The 16,596-nt window shown below is 43.0% G+C and overlaps 1 protein-coding gene across 1 annotated transcript in view; it reads left to right on the top strand.

The window, feature by feature from the left end:
• Positions 1 to 1,615: 1,615 nt before the first annotated feature.
• Positions 1,616 to 16,596, top strand: part of LOC126484201 (UDP-glucosyltransferase 2-like) — a 107,492-nt gene continuing 92,511 nt past the window's right edge. The window contains exon 1 of the mRNA XM_050107613.1: positions 1,616 to 1,741. The gene's annotated coding sequence lies outside the window, so the exon portion shown is untranslated. The remainder of the gene's footprint in view (positions 1,742 to 16,596) is intronic.

Here is a 16,596-nt window from a genome sequence, read left to right as displayed (position 1 = left end):
GCTGTGTGCAGTCTGTGGCTGGGTGCCATTGTTGTAATATTCGCTATTGTAGTGTTGGGCAGTTGGCTGTTAACAGCGCGTAGCGTTGTACAATTGGAGGTGAGCCGCCAGCAGTGGTGGATGTGGAGAAGTGAGATGCCGGATTTTTGAGAGCGGATGATCTGGACGTGTGTCCATCAGAAACAGTACATTTGTAAGAATGGATGTTATGAACTGCTATATATATATATTATGACTTTTGAACACTATTAAGGTAAATACATTGTTTGTTCTCTATCAAAATCTTTCATTTGCTAACTATGCCTATCAGTAGTTAGTGCCTTCAGTAGTTTGAATCTTTTATTTAGTTGGCAGTAGTGGCGCTGGCCGTATTGCAGCAGCTTGAGTAACGAAGATTTTTGTGAGGTATGTGATTTGAGAAAGGTATAGTTTAATGTTAGTCAGGGCCATTCTTTTTTAGGGGTTATTGAAAGTCAGATTGCGTTGCGCTAAAAATATTGTGTGTCATTTTAGTGTTGATCAAAATAGGTAAAGAGCGAAATGCGAAATGTCTGAATACATTCAGTTCTGCTCAGCTGTTTGAAAATCAAATAACATAAGATGTTTATCAGCACAGTAATTCATTAATTTTTCTAAGGTGACGTTACATCATTTCTTTGCCACGTAATCCAGTATGTTTTTTAAACTGCTTTTAGACTTCAGTTTAGGGTATCCTTTCAGAAGCTTGTCGTATGTGTCGAAACCTCTTACGTAATAATCATCGTACATGTTCTCCCGTGTGTTGTCCTCAAACGCCGTGATGATACTTGCAACTTTAACCTTCTTCTTGGGAGATGGTTGGTATTCACTGCCACTGCTTCCATCGCCTCTTCCCGCACTTACCGTAGCACTACCGTTTGCAATGAGTTGTTCGTCATTATCATCCCTATCATCATCATTATGTGTTAGTGTTACAACAGTATCTCTTTCTTACTTATGCTCATATTTCTGCACTATAATAGATACCAGAAAACATGCGAATGATTCGTCTTCTACACCACCAATACCATCTTCACAAAGAAGGGTTCTTCGTAACTTCGTCTCAACCAATCACAATACATTAGCAGGATTGATTACCAATCTCCGAGCCATCTGACGCTTCAATACACAAATAATGTCACAAAACGTAACTTCAGAGGCACACTGCACCGTCCCTACTGGTCCCGACTGGCGTACCGGCAGGTCAGTGTGCAATGTGGCATGGTATACGCAGAGGCCTCTAACGGACGACTGCAGAGTTTTGCAGATGCGGGAGTATCACTAGTGCAATAAGAGACCCTTACATTATTTCTCACACGATTTTGGTGTATTTGTGTTTGTTAGAGCTCAGGTACTTTCTGGTAAGAACTCCTCGACGTCTCCCACAGCACGAATCACTTTTCTTAATACCTGCACACGTGAGCGTGGATACCGCCTAACACTACTCTCATGTTAGATTAAATACCAGCCCTAGTACAACTGAGCATCGCTCGCCCGTCCCTCGCCTGCTACCACGCCACGTTCCCTGACCCCAGATCTGCTCTGGCAAGACATCGCCCGTCGCCACACACGGGCAGTCGACGCGCTCCGCGGACGAGGCCACAGTAGCTGTGACGTAACGGATGACGCTTGGCGGCAGCGACCCACCAGACCAAAGGCGGCCGTGGGGCAGTGACTGAACAGTTGGCCTGCTGCAGCGCCTCCACGACGCAGCTGCCCAGAGGTGAGTGGCGTGCGCTCTTCTGCGACTCCATCTGGCTTCGGCTATTTGTGCTTCAGGCGATTTTGTACGACTGACGAAGGTTTTCGTGTACTATTAGGATCACAGTTTTGCTTTGTTTGTCTTGGGTAAGCAAGTGTGATCTTTGAAACCTTAATAGTATACAAGGTTCCGTGTTCTGAACCTAGATGGGCCGTTTAGATCTGACTGACCACCGTGTCATCCTTTGCCAGTGGTGTCATTACATGCGGATAAAGAAACATCGTGAATCTCTAACAGTGTCGGGGCCGCCCGAATTGCCACCCCCGCCGCCCCCGCCATTCAGCCCTCACACTATTCGTTTCTTTTGTCAGTCGACTCGACTGAGTCGAGTTATCCAGTAGTTGTGCTATCCTATATAGCACACGCGACCTCGTCATCGTATTTTATACGTTTCTGTCTGGCACATGGATAGCTAGCACATACCTACGAGAAAAGCCGTGGCCATTCCAGTGATCTCGATACGTTATTCTGTCTCTCATTTGTTCGAGAAAAGTCCCGAATATTCTACTGTTTCCTTCTACAGAGAACCTTCGATACGTAGCGTTATACATACGGATTATTATCCGAATAGGAAGCTAGTTTACATTCAGAAGCAGAAATATTAATACTGAAGAATGAATAACTAAAAACTCCTATTTGTAGCAAGTGCAAGTTTGAAGATTAGTTAAGAGTGAGTGTGATTAGTTGATTGTGAAGTATTAATAACAAATGTTTAAATGTGTATCAGTTTCTAAGGGACCAAACTGCTCAGGTCCCTAGACTTACTCACAACTTATGCTAAGAACAACACACACACCCATGCCGAGGGAGGACTCGAACCTCCGGCGGGAGGAGCCGAGCAATCCGATACGGGGCGCCTCAAACCACGTGGCCATTCCCCGCGGCTTATTAATAATAGTAATTCATAGTAATTTCTCAGTAAAAACATTGTTACGGGACTCGTAACAATATTTTTACTAGTAACGTAACAGTAGTTTTAAACGAGTTAGGTATGAGAAAGTATTGATGCGTATATCTCCGGTAATAGATTCGAGGAGATTCCTAAAAACTGCGATCATGATGATGATGCTATGACATAACGGAAAAGAACTGTTTTTATTCCAACACTGGACCTTGTTACAACTGACATGAGAGAACGTTTTGATGAAGAAAATATTTATCATTTAAAATTCAAGATATTTTTGCCCTCACAACTACTGAAACATGACGGTAATGATCTGGCACATATATTGAATCAATGCTTAACTCAACTACGATTCTTTGAAGAAGAATCACTCTTTGTGATTAAAAAGAGGGTAATGGGAAAGATTCTTCAATACAAGCAAATGAGCATAAACGCCTTTAATGATCGTGATTCTGTTATGCAAGCGCCGTCTGTTTGTCCTAGATCTGACTATCCTACTTTGCACACGCTGTACAAAATATTAGCTTGTCTACCTGCGTCTATTGCTACATTAGAAAGAAGTTTTTCAACACTGCGGCGTACAAAGACATGGCTGACGTCGACAATGAAGGAAGATCGACATAATGGCGTAGTTCTGTTGAACACGCACCCTGACATTGATTGTCCTACTGACGATGTAATTTACCAATTTTCCAGGAAGTATAGGCCCATAGAATTCATCATTTACGGAATAGAATCACAACTGTAACAATTTTATGTCATAAGATGGCATTGTCTTGTACACGTGTATTATCAGTTTAAATAAACCTTCCTTAAACTTTGCATTTGACTTGCTTATTTTTTTATTACGGTAAAAGTGAAGGTAGCTCAAGATATCCTTAACGCCCCGTTCTTGAGGTTTTTCTGTATCCGCCACTGGTCCCAAGCGACTGGTAAAAAGCGTATGTGAATCCTTCATATAAGAACGGCAATAGAATAGACCCGCAAAATTACAGACCAATATCCCTATCATCAGAATCCTTGAGTATATTCTCAGATCGAACATAATAAATTTTCTTGAGGTCGATAAGCTTATGTCCATGAACAGCATGGTTTTCGAAAGCGTCGCTCATGTGAAAATCAGCTAATCATTTTCTCACGTAATATACTGCGAACTATGGGTGAAGGGCAACAGGCAGATTTACATATTTTTATATTTCCGAAAGGCTATCGTCAGGAATGCCTCAGCGAAGTGTGATAGAACCGCTATTATTCTTTTCATACGTAAATGATTTGACAGACAGGGTGGGCACCAATCTGCTGCTGTTTGCTGACGATGCTGTGGTGTACGGTAAGGTGTCGAAGTTGAATAGCTGTAGTGGGATACGAGATGACTTGACAATATTTCTATTTGGTGTGATGAATGGCGGCTAGCTCTAATTATAGAAAAATTTAGCATAAACAAACGGGTAATGGTCGGAGATCATACCGAGTGAGGTATCGTTATGGTTAGTACACTGGACTCCCATTCGTGAGGACGACGGTTCAAACCCGCGTTCCGACCATTCTGATTTAAGTTTTCCGTGATTTCCCTAAACGCTTAAGGCAAGTACCAGGATGGTTCCTTTCATAGGACACGGCCTATTTCCTCTCCATCTTCCCTAATCCGAGCTTATGCTCCGTCTCTAACGATCTCGCTGTAGACGGGACGTTAAATACTAACCTCCTCCTTCAGACAGCAATGGTATTGTCCTGCTTGACACAGTCACGTGGTCTAAATAACTGGGCGTCACTTTGCAAAGCGATATGAGCATGTGAGGATTGTGGGGGAGGGTGGTGGGTTGGTTAAGGGGAAGTCGAATTGTCGACTTCAGTTTATTGGGAGAATTCTAGAAAAGTGTGGTTCACCTGTAAGGGAGACCGCATGTAGGACACTGGTGCGACCTGTTCTTGAGTACTGCTCAAGTGTTTGGAATCCGTTCCAGGTCTGATAGAAGGAAGATATCGAAGCATTTCAGAGGCGAGTTGCTAGGTTTGTTACCGGTGGGTTCGATAAACATGGGAGTATTACAGAGATGCTTGAGGAACTCAAATGAGAATCCCTAGAGGGAAGACAACGTTCTTCTCTAGAAACAATTGAAACAAAACAGCCCTCGGTCACTATTTTTAACGAATTAACCGGGTTTCAACACTGCTAGGAGTGTGCTGGCCGAAGTGGCTGATCGGTTCTAGACGCTTCAGTCTGGAACCGCGCGACTGCAACGGTCGCAGGTTCGAATCCTGCCTCGGGCATGGATGTGTGTGATGACCTTGGGTTCGTCAGGTTTCAGAGTTCTAAGTTCTAGGGGACTGATGACCTCAGATGTTTGCTAGGAGCGTCTTCCTCAGAATTTAAGTCAAAGAATGGTCTATAACATGGTCACAGAATTATGACTAAAAACGTATGATGCAGAGTATCTTACGGTAGTCTGTTTTACAACCTCCACCACGCAAGTAACGAGCAGCACTTAGTGGCTCGCCATCACAGCTTCCTTTATCTTAAATATCTTTGTGACTAATGCCCTTTCAGGATATTTATTATGTTATAAATTACATGCAAGTACTGCCAGTCTTTCACGAGGATTCCGTACTTATACTCGGTATCATACGTTTTTAGTCATAATTCTGTGACCATGTTATATAGTCCATTCTTTGATTTAAATTCTGAGGAAGACACTCCTAGCAGTGTTGAAACCCGCTTAATTCGTTAAAAAATAGTGACCGAGGGCTGTTTTCTTTCAATTGTAACTATTCACGGCCTCTGAACGTGCAGCCATGTACAAAATTTTGCCTCTCTAGAAACATTGCTGATAAGATTAAGAGAACTATCATTTGAAGCTGACTGCAGAGCTATTCTACTGCCGCCAAGATACATTTCGGATAAGGACCACGAAGATAAGATACGTAAAATTAGAGCTCATATGGAGGCATATAGATTACGTTTTTCTGTTGTTCTCTTTGCGAGTGGAAGAGGAAAGCAATTGACTAGACGTGGTACGGGGTACCCTCTGCCATGCGCCGTAAGGTGGACTGTGGAGCATCGACGTAGATGTAGATGTATATGTAGACATGCGGTCGCTCACCGCTCGCCCATTCGTTGTCGGGTTTCTTGACTCTGGAACCGCTACAAATCGATCAAGTAGCTCCTCAGTTGGCCAAAGTAGGCTGAGTGCATCCCGTACCAGTCTTCCCACCGAAGAAAACTCCCTGACGTTGTCAGTTACGGAGGCGAACGAGTGTTATTAATGGTTCAAATGGCTCTGAGCACTATGGGACTTAACATCTGAGGTTATCAGTCCCCTAGAACAGAACTACTTAAACCTAACTAACCTAAGCACATCATACACAACCATGCCCTAGATAGGATTCGAACCTGCGACCGTAGCGGTCGCGCGGTTCCAGACTGAAGCGCCTAGAACCGCCCGGCTGCACCGGCCGGCTGTTATTAATGGCAAGTACTTATATACAATCGATATAAAATACCTAAAAGTTTCAAAGGTTTAGCGTCTTCCTTCAAAGTACTCATGCGCGTTGTGTGTAACACGTTACCAGCGATTGTGGAAGTAGTAGGAAACCTTTAGCAGCCACAGTTCTGTTGATAGTTGTAGCGCTCTATTCCGCTAAGAATCTCTAGCAGGTGTGAAGCGAATGCTACGAGGTCTTTCAAGTCAACCCGAAGTTACAACGACTTTTGTCCGGCAGAATAGTTGAGGGTACAGCTGTTCCCAGTCCCAAGTCGGTCACAGCTTGAGCTGTATGTACCCGAGCGTTGTCTTATAAGGTGGTGTGTGGGCTGTCGCCCGTTCTTTCTCAGAGATGGTCACAAGTATTGTTCCAAAAAATCAACAGTAATACAGCGTACTGAGGGTTTGCTGCTGGGGAAGGACACGTGTTATGGGATAACACCACAGTGGTACGCGGAAACCAGCATAACTTCCACATTACTGGGTCTCTGACGAACATTCCATCGACACTGTGACCAGTATTGACACCATTCTTTTGATTTAGCTAATGACTCTTCCAGCGTAATGATACGGTACAAGAAAGAGTTCCAACTGAGTGCGAGCAGCGTGCTTCCTCCAGATGATGTGGAACTCATGGTGAAGAAGTTCTCTCGAGCCCAAACGTAACTCCAGAGTGTGAAGCACAGTCCTGTGGGCTAATCCTGTGTTTCTGGCCAGCTCAGAAGCCGTTTGGCGTCCATCACTGTCCAGCAACACGGGAGGAGCTGACACTTCCTCACTCATACGGTCACGGGCTGACAGACGACTATCTGTCATGTTTCGGGGTCCGTCGATGAAAACTTGTCACTGTTCTATAAGGCAGTGTAAATTCCTCGCAAGTCCCTTTAAGCTGTTAAAGACACTGTCGTGCTCTACAACCACTTGTGCATTCAATTTTTATCCAACTCCGTGGATCTCTTCTTTGTAAAACATCGTGACAGCACCGCTACACTAACCTTCACGTAACTGTGCATGTGCGTGATGTAGGAAGGAAGTGTCAGTTTGCGCTGAGGTAAGGAAAGTGCGTATATCTAAGATAAGCCGCATTATTTTATTCCGTTGAGTTGCATCATCTGACTGAAATAAGATGAGGTGTCAATAAATAGACTCTCACTAACGGGGAACTTTATATACATTTTAAATATGAAATTATGTAATTAACTATTTACACTTCGATGCGTACTTTTCTAGTGAAATTTTAATGATCCCTCTCATTCCAAAGAGTATCCTGTTTCCTTCTCATACATCAAAATATTTCCACCTATCAAACAATTTCTGTTCCCTTTCATTTATACGACCAACTCTTGAGTACTGCTCGAGCGTTTGGGATCCCTATCAAGTCGGATTGAGCGAGGACATAGAAGCAATTCAGAGACGGGCTGCTAGATTTGTTACTGGTAGGTTTGATCATCACGCGAGTGTTACGGAAATGCTTCTCTAGAGGAAACGAGGCGTTCTTTTCGTGAATCGCTACTGAGGAAATTTAGAGAACCAGCATTTCTGGCTGACTGCAGTACAATTTTACTGCCGCCAACTTACATTTCGCGGAAAGACCACAAAGATAAGATAAGAGAGATTAGGGGTCGTACAGAGGCATATAGGCAGTCATTTTTCCCTCGCTCTGTTTGGGAGTGGAACAGGGAGAGAAAATGCTAGTTGCGGTACGAGGTACCCTCCGCCACGCACCGTATGGTGTACTGCGGAGTATATATGTAGATGTAGATTCAGCCGAGCGAGGTGGCGCAGTGTTTAGCATACTGGTACTCACATTCGGCACGACGACCGTTCAAGCCCGGATCCGGCGGCCAACCAAACCTAAATGGTTTTCCGTGATTTCCCTAAATCACGCCAGGCAAATGTCGGGATGGTTCCTTTAAAAGGGCACGGCCGACTTCCTTCCCCATCCTTGGCTAATCCGATGGGACCGACGACCCCTAAATCAACCAACCCTTTTGTATTGCAAGTATACAAGTATGGATGCCGCAAAATAAATTCGTCTGCCAGAATAACAGTACGTATGGTACACCAATCAGACAGAATGTGGTTTATGGCAGTTCTCAAAATCCCGCCTGAGAAACAACACACAAACAGTTAAAAATACGAAAATAAAGTGAAATTTGTCAAAGAGAGACATGATTCGAGACCGCCACTGTTATGTTAGTTAATGGGGTTCATCGATCGAAAGAGACTGTGTATCAGTGCTGTTCAAAAAAATATTGTTTCTTGAACAATGAATACGGTTGGAAGTTCTCCATCGTGTTTACTATAACAGTTATTACACTTAGGTCTACAGTCTTCATTAGGTCTACTATCTTCATTTGATAAATCTGAATTTACAAGAAGTCAGTGAAACTTGAATGTCTAAACGACCAGTCGCGGTCTGCCGAATTCAACTCGAAAAAAAAAAAAAAAAAAATTCATTTTCAGGAATTGTCTCTGCCGTCGGTATTTGTACGGATCTGTGAAGTATCGTGTAGCCTGCGCTTCTCTGATAACTGCTGGCCCACTGGTTATTACTCGGCCGTTTGCTGTTTGTTTACGACCTGCAACACATTTCGCAGAAGTGCCGCCAGTGCTTTGATTTTCTGCTCCATAGCCCTTTTCTCTCTGCGATGAGTGTATTTCTAACCTTTTACTGACCACTCAGAAAAAAGATGGCCTTAATTTTACAGGGTTGCACTCACATGTAGAACGAGCACTAAAACGAAGGCTACTTCTTGGTTCGCAAAGTAAGTGCGGTTTCATATTCAATCCACAGGCTCTAGAAGGGGTCATAGGAAAGGTAACAACGGCCTCATAAATGTGTTTTTCCATTGCGTTCATAGACAATAGAAATGCCGTGAACAGACGACGTACAGTTCCGTCTCGCTTAAAAACGGGATAAACTGCATTATTGCGGGTAAAATATACGAGTAGCTCAGGTGAATAACTTCCCTCTTCAGTCGCAAATAACGTTATTGTTACATTATGCACGGCGTTTCGGTTGCTGTGAATCCATTGTCAGCATCACCTGTTATCAGCAGTGAACATTTCTTATCGGTTTATCCCATCTGTGACCCTCACGTCCAACATGGAACCATTATCTCTGTCACAGGGCCAACAGCTATCCTCATCCCAGCCAGCTTCTATTTGCTATTTTCCATTTTATCTGCTGTCTTTACCCTATTATTTCTCGCTGTTTCCAAGACCAGTAACCTTCTTCTCCAGATCTAATAACTTCACCGTTGCTTCACTTTACCGTGAGTGGTGAGAAAGGTACTTGACGAATGTTAACAAAACTACCATTACACTAACACCTATGTTCATTACCATACCAATTATTATCATTATTATTACTATTATTGTTAGGAAACGATAAACAGGCGATTTTCAGTCTTTCTTAGGCTTCCTCTTATTCTCCCAATATTTCTTTATATTCTCCCCGAAGGCCTTCTTTCTTTCTTCGGCCCACTTTGGTCGGTATGGTTTTGGTTCTATCTCTGCAGTAAACTCTCACTTATAAATTTTATTTCTGAATGTATCTGTGTCTGATGTATTTGTTGCATCAATTTTTGCTTGTGTCAAATCCTTCTTAACTTCCGTTACCAAGGGTATCGATGCTATAAGTAATGTCACAACGTCCAATAGACGCTTAGTTAGTCTGTTTCCAGGTAATATGTCTATAAATTATTATTATTCTGTGTAACTCGTGAACTATGTACTCAACAATGTTAAGAGCTAGCACGTTCTCTGGTGATTCGTGCTTACGTGTAAGAGATGATATGGAGGTCGTAGTTCTGCCACGCAACGTAAACGAATAAGTAACCGAATAAAAGTACTGCATTATAAGAACATTTACCTTTATTCTCTTGCCTGTAAAAGCTAAATGTTTTGCTAAACTATATCTGATTCCAATGAAACCACTTAATTGATTAAAAATAATGGATGTAACAAGCAAATATATACAGCAACTTGTTACGCGACGAACATGGTAGCTAGAAACTTCTTAGATTATACAGATGCTTTTCTCTCTCTTGTTTCCCAAGGCCCTCATCGAACCTGTAAAATAACAGAGTACAGCTGTGAAATGCCTCACCTAATAACGGTACATACCAATTAAACAAGAAAAATTTAACACTAAAAGAGGAGCTAAACAAGAGAAAGTATCTCATCAACTCTAATAATTTACAGAAGATTTACAATATGCCTTCAGCGGACTGGACTCGGGTGGTACGTGAATGACAATTGCGAGAAATAAATTCAACCGCCTGAGATTTGTCGACGACATTGTGCTCTTGCCGGATAGGCCAGATGAAACAGAAGGGAAGCTAAAGCAAATCAGTGATGTGAGAAATCAAGTTGGCCTCCATATTACGAGTAAGTAGTCGTCGAACCTCGTGGTTTAGCAATACAGCATGTGTTTGGAAACCGAGTGATCGCAGCATCGAATCCCGACCAGTACACGGAGTCCGCCTCTGCTCTAACCTTTACCTCTGAACGATGTGACGAGTCGCCAGGAATGACACGTGGTTCAGACTCCACGTTAAACCGTAGCTCCTCTTCCCACGCTTGGGTAACTGGTATAGATTGGGGACACGGAAGTTGCTGAGCTTGCATCCAGTTGAAAGACGCACTCGTTCATGGAGCTACACGGGACTGTTATTATTAGTATATTACAAGCGAAAACACACACAACACTGGTGTCATTATCTACAATATTTAGTACTTATTTCAGAAACTGGTTTTCAGCTGTTACGCCATTATCAGATACAAAAATAAGTATATAGTGCAGTGAAATTTTGTAGGATCAAAGGTTGTAAACTAGTGAATCTACAGACTATCTCAAATTCCAGAGTTGAAAAAGTTGATGTTAGATTTAGCAAAAAACGAGAGGAATTATGTCAGTGTAAATGCGATCTCAGATTATTTAACTACGATAAAATATGTGACGTAACTAATGAACTATATCCAAATTTCAACATTGTTCATAGCACAAAATAAATTGAACAACAAACTTTGATGACATGTTCCAACGGCGCGGCTGACCAACCTAATCTTGTCTTTCACACGTCGTAAATTACAAACAGATAAGATACATTAGTGAGATTAAGCAGTTAAGTAAAGCGGCTGTGATTATATAAAGCAAATTTTTTTAACATTGAAAGAGATGATTTAGTAACTGAAATAAAGGAAAAATTGGACATGTGAGTAAGAGGGGCAACTTACAACATGGCCCGGAGGGGATTATGAGTAGTATCTGCAGTTAGAAGTGACTGGTCATTCATTTCTATTATTCCCACGTAGTCTGTCTTCCTTCCTTTACAGATGCGATGGAATACTTCATGTGGCACCTTGTAACTATGGCATTCTTTAAGCATGTGGTCTGGAAAAGTAGATTCTTCTTTTCTAAGTTTCCAACTCCTGTGATGTTCCTTTCAGCTAGTGCATATTGCCCTGCCAGACAGACCTACATAGATTTTGCCATAATTACAAGTAATTTTAGACACTGCACTCTTTTCCAAAGCTGGAGTGCTATCTTTACCATCGGGCAAAAAGTGTCCAACAGTCTTGCGCACACAAAATTATGTTTTTAATTTCCTGTCTACATACAGTAAGACCTTACCTAAATATGGAATGTGCACCGTTTATTTTTTCCTTGAGGCCGTAGTTCGAGGACAGCTTAAAGATGAGTACACCTGTCGTTTCTACTTTCTGTGAATTGTTGAGTCCAGCCAGATAGGAGAGTAGCCATTGTTTGATGCTATTCGTTTGGTTGCATCCTACAAAATTTCACTGCATCACATATTTATCATTGTACCTGCTGATGGCGTAGCTACCGAAAACCGGTTTATGCATGTAGGACACTTTGTGTCATTTAGCATCAGTCAGCAACCAGTAATTGGTATCCATTCTAAGAATGGATGCAAACAGTATTGGAGCTAGAGATCTGTTACGAAGGGGGATATACCGGTATCAAAGACGAAAGATTTTCAGTTTGTGTACCTTAGCATATGGCTGTCACATTTGGTCTACATACATAAACATCAATATAAATCAGTATGAACCAGAGTGTATTGCAACACAGTGTGTTCAGCAGATTGCTCAAAAAACTGTATACTCGCGACCTTGCGTGGGCCTACATTCAAGGGGCACACAATAGTAACGTTTATGAAACTAAAACAATTACTTTACTTCGAAAGAGAGTCAGAGAAGAGCTGTCTGTTCGAAGGTGATTTGCACACCTGTGGAATCAAAACTGCTGCTGGATAACATAAAATACCATGTCATGGCATCCCGCGTCCTGTGACATGCTTCGACCTCCGTTGATAAGATATTCACAAGACGATCGAGGAATTGCTGCTGAAGCCAATCCAACTCTTCGACTATGACCTTCGGGGTCATCCAGTGTGCAAGAAGGGTTCCTGCAAAGGCGACCTGCATATTTTAACTGATACAGCAAAAGATACGGCAGGTCATTCTATTCGGTTTATCACTTGCTGCTGAAGGAATATTTTCACAAGGTGGGCAAGGTGTCCTCGTGCATTATCGCCTTAAAAGATGAACCTAATTCCGCAATGTTGGCTGTAGGTCTGGGTAATAGGTTGAAGGATGCTGTAGCGATACCGCACAGGCCTGAAATGACCCAGGACAGAGCTGAGAGGCGTCGGGCATCCGGACGCTACACCAGCCCAAAAAGGCTACTGGTCAACTTTCCCGTTGAACCCGTGTGACTGCATGTGTGAGGCGTGCGCTGGATCCTAGCTGCTTCCACACCACTTTTCAGTGACGATCATCAGGTGTCAAGCAAATCCTGCACTCGTCAGTGAACAGAATCTTAAGTTGCTGATCCAGGTTCTATACCAGGTGTCCCTTTGTTCATTTTCTTCACGCGGCAGAATTGTACCGAGAGAGGTGGTGCAGTGGTTACAGACTGGGCTCGCATTCGGCAGGACGACGGTTCAAACCCGCGCCCGGCCATCCTGATTTAGTCTCAAAATGGCTCTGAGCACTATGGGACTTAACTTCCTTTTCGTTTTCCGGTAATACTTTCCCCTTCTAGAGTCAACCATTTTGTTGTCAATTTGGTCCTTCTGATATCAGATCTCCTCATACCAATTTCCGCTCATTACCACCTAAGGACTTAACAGAACTACTTAAACCTAACTAACCTAAGGACATCACACACATCCATGCCCGAGGCAGGATTCGAACCTGCGACCGTAGCGGTTGCGCGGTTCCAGACTGTAGCGCCTAGAACCGCTCGGCCACTCCGGCCGGCGCTGATTAAGGTTTTCAGACATTTCCCTAACTCATTTCAAAGAAATGCCAGGATGGTCGCTTAGAAAGGACACGGTCGATTTCCTTCCCCATCCTTCCCTAATCCGATAGGATCGACGACCTCGCTGTTGGTTCCCCTCCCCCAAATGAACGAACCAACCAGCAGCAGTATTATACTTTTGTTCGAAACGGCAATGTAGTGGACGAACTGAACTGTTTTGTAGTGTTTGGGTCGTTACAGCCCTCCAAACTGGCAACATAAAGTCACTATAATTATTTATTACGTCCAATATCTCGAACGTAATGAATTACTATATAAGCATTTAACAGAGCGCATACGAATGCTTTCATTTGGCAACATGTCAACTAGTAAACAGTTCGGACTCTTGCTGCATTCTAGTCGGGGTGTTGCAAACCATGATTTGTCATCAGCTGGTATTGTTGACGTCGGGCAACCAATTTGAGCAGATCTACAGTGTTGTGTGTCTCAAGCTATCGGCTGAATTTTCGGGTGACTTCCCTAGCTGACAACTCTTGGTGACTTAACGTGACAATGTGCTAAAGGCCTAAGTTTCAAACCATGCTTCGAGGCGTGCACACGAGCTGCATTGTCGTGTTCACGTCTGGAGACCCAGCGCGCGTCACTGAGCTGCACTCAAAGTGGTTTACTTTTACTGCAGTTCAGCTGGATTTCCTTTAGTGAAAAAAGTATTGAGAAACAGGTTTCCGGTCACAAAACTAAAACAATACATGTCATAACGAAGCTGTAAAATGTTTTCGAGTAGTTTATAGCACGTAGGGGCAGGGTTGAAGAAATACGTTAAAAAACGAAACAAGAGGAAGCGATGAACTGGCCGAAACTCAATCACTGAGGTGGTAATGAGCGGAAATTGGTATGAGCAGATCTGATATCAGAAGGACCAAGTTGAGAACAAAATGGTTGACTCTAGAAGGGGAAAGTATTATCGGAAAACGAAAAGGAAGTAGATGGTAAGTCAGTTTGTAGTCATGTGGAGCACTATCATGGCCAACAACAGCGTGGGACAGAGACCGAGAAGCTCGGAGAGGCCTTTTCCCAGCAGTGGAGCACTAATGGCTGACGACAGAAACCACTACAGCGTCTCTCATGAGACAGGAAAGGTCAGTTTCGCGCTAAGTCTAGTCAAACCACATCGCCGTAGTCCGTGTCAAAGGGCTCAGTATCAGCGTGTCAGCGATTTCAGACGGGACAGTCACGTGTCGCTCTATTATGGGTTTGTCATATTTTGATGTGCCGAATAAGGTGATAAAAATTAGAGAAATTTGTACGCAAGCTATCGTAGACTACATATGCCAGCCCGTGGACTGAAAATGATAATGTGACCAGCATCAAACGAAAAAAAAATTACTTTTGAATGGGTAAAAGAAAAAAAACACTATGTTACTGACCACAGGTATTTCAACCAAAATTGATGTTTATTATTGAATGCTAGTTATCATGTCTGGGGCCATAGCAGTGAGATGTCGCGTAACTATACAGGGCGAAGAAAAATTCACGCACTTCGACTTCGCAGCGTGATTCCTCACATGCTAGCAATACAAAAATATATCTCACAAAATTTCGCCCTGCGCATATTTCGGGCAGTAAATGGACGTTAAAGATTGGCAGTCTGACAACAGTGTAATCACAGGTGCGATAACACACTGTCAGCATCCAGCAGCTGTGCTCTGCAATTGGTGAACTGGACTGCCTTTTGGGTTATCTTGCACGAGGTCGACGGTTCGATTCTGGGTCGACGCTTATTTGTTTCAATTACCTAAATGGCGTCTGCCTAGTGTGACATCAGGCGTCTTAATCGTCATGCAGCGATTACAGTGGGTCTTCTAGAAAACATTTACAGTTAGTTACTACGAACACGGAAACAGAAGTGCAATCGTTTTCAGTTGTCAGTTTTTAAAGAAGCCCTCTGCATGTCGTGGACGCGAATCGTTTCGCACCACTGCATCTACCAGATTCCAAACTTGTTTGGTGTGTCCCCTCCCTCAATGATCCCATCGGTTAATACCAGCTATAATTCCTGCCGTGTTCAAGTCCATTACATTTCGTTAGTGCCTTACGTCACTAGTGCTTTGCAATAATTTTGATGGGACCGTTGGGAGAGAGTCCACAGAAAACAGGTTTGGAATCTAGTAGATTCAGCGGCGCAAAACAATTCGCGTCCACGATGCGTGTTCATAGTACGCAATAGCAAATGTTTGTAGAAGAACCACTGTAATCGCTGTATGACGATTAAGACGCCAGTTACCGTACCATGCAGACTACATTTACCTAACAAAAAACAAATACGCCTCAGCTCAGACTCTAACCCTCGACCTCCTGCATGCTAAACCTAAAACGCTATCCCCTGCACCAGCTGCACAGCACTATCGTATATACTGACAGAGGTAGTTAGCGTACGTGTGATTACAGTGTTGCCAGACTGCCAGTCATTAATGTCCATTTACTGCCCGAAATACGCACAGGACGAAATTCTGTGAGAGACATTTTTTTATTGCCAGTATGAGGAATCGCTCTGATAAGTCTGAATGCGAGAATTTTTCTTCACCATGTGTTTTGTGACGATACGATTCGCAAGTAATATTCATTACCTTCAACAATTAAGTGGTGTCGCTGGAATCACATATAGTTTAGCAAGGCATTTTGATTTTTATAGGCGCAAGAATAAATGTAAATGTGCATTCAGTGCGGTAATGATGATTCTATTTAGTTATGCATTTGTGTTACCAGGCAGAATTATGGTCTACAGATACTCTACTACACCTTAGCAGTGCCGCAGGGGAGTGTCATAGGACCGTTGCTATTCACAATATACATAAATGACTCTGTGGATGACATCGGAAGTTCACTGAGACTTTTTGCAGATGATTCTGTGGTGTATCGAGAGGTTGTAACAATGTAAAATTGTACTGAAATGGAGGAGGATCTGCAGCGAATTGACGCATGGTGCAGGGAATGGCAATTGAATCGTAATGTAGACAAGTGTAATGTGCTGCGAATACAAAGGAAGATAGATCCCTTATCATTTAGCTACAAAATAGCAGGTCAGCAACTGGAAGCAGTTAATTCCATAAATTATCTGGGAGTACGCATTAGG

The sequence above is a fragment of the Schistocerca serialis genome, chromosome 6, assembly GCF_023864345.2.
Source record: "Schistocerca serialis cubense isolate TAMUIC-IGC-003099 chromosome 6, iqSchSeri2.2, whole genome shotgun sequence".
NCBI classification, from domain to species: domain Eukaryota; kingdom Metazoa; phylum Arthropoda; class Insecta; order Orthoptera; family Acrididae; genus Schistocerca; species Schistocerca serialis.
The sequence above is the reverse complement of the archived record's forward strand: the minus strand, read 5'-3'. Positions and strand labels throughout refer to the sequence as shown.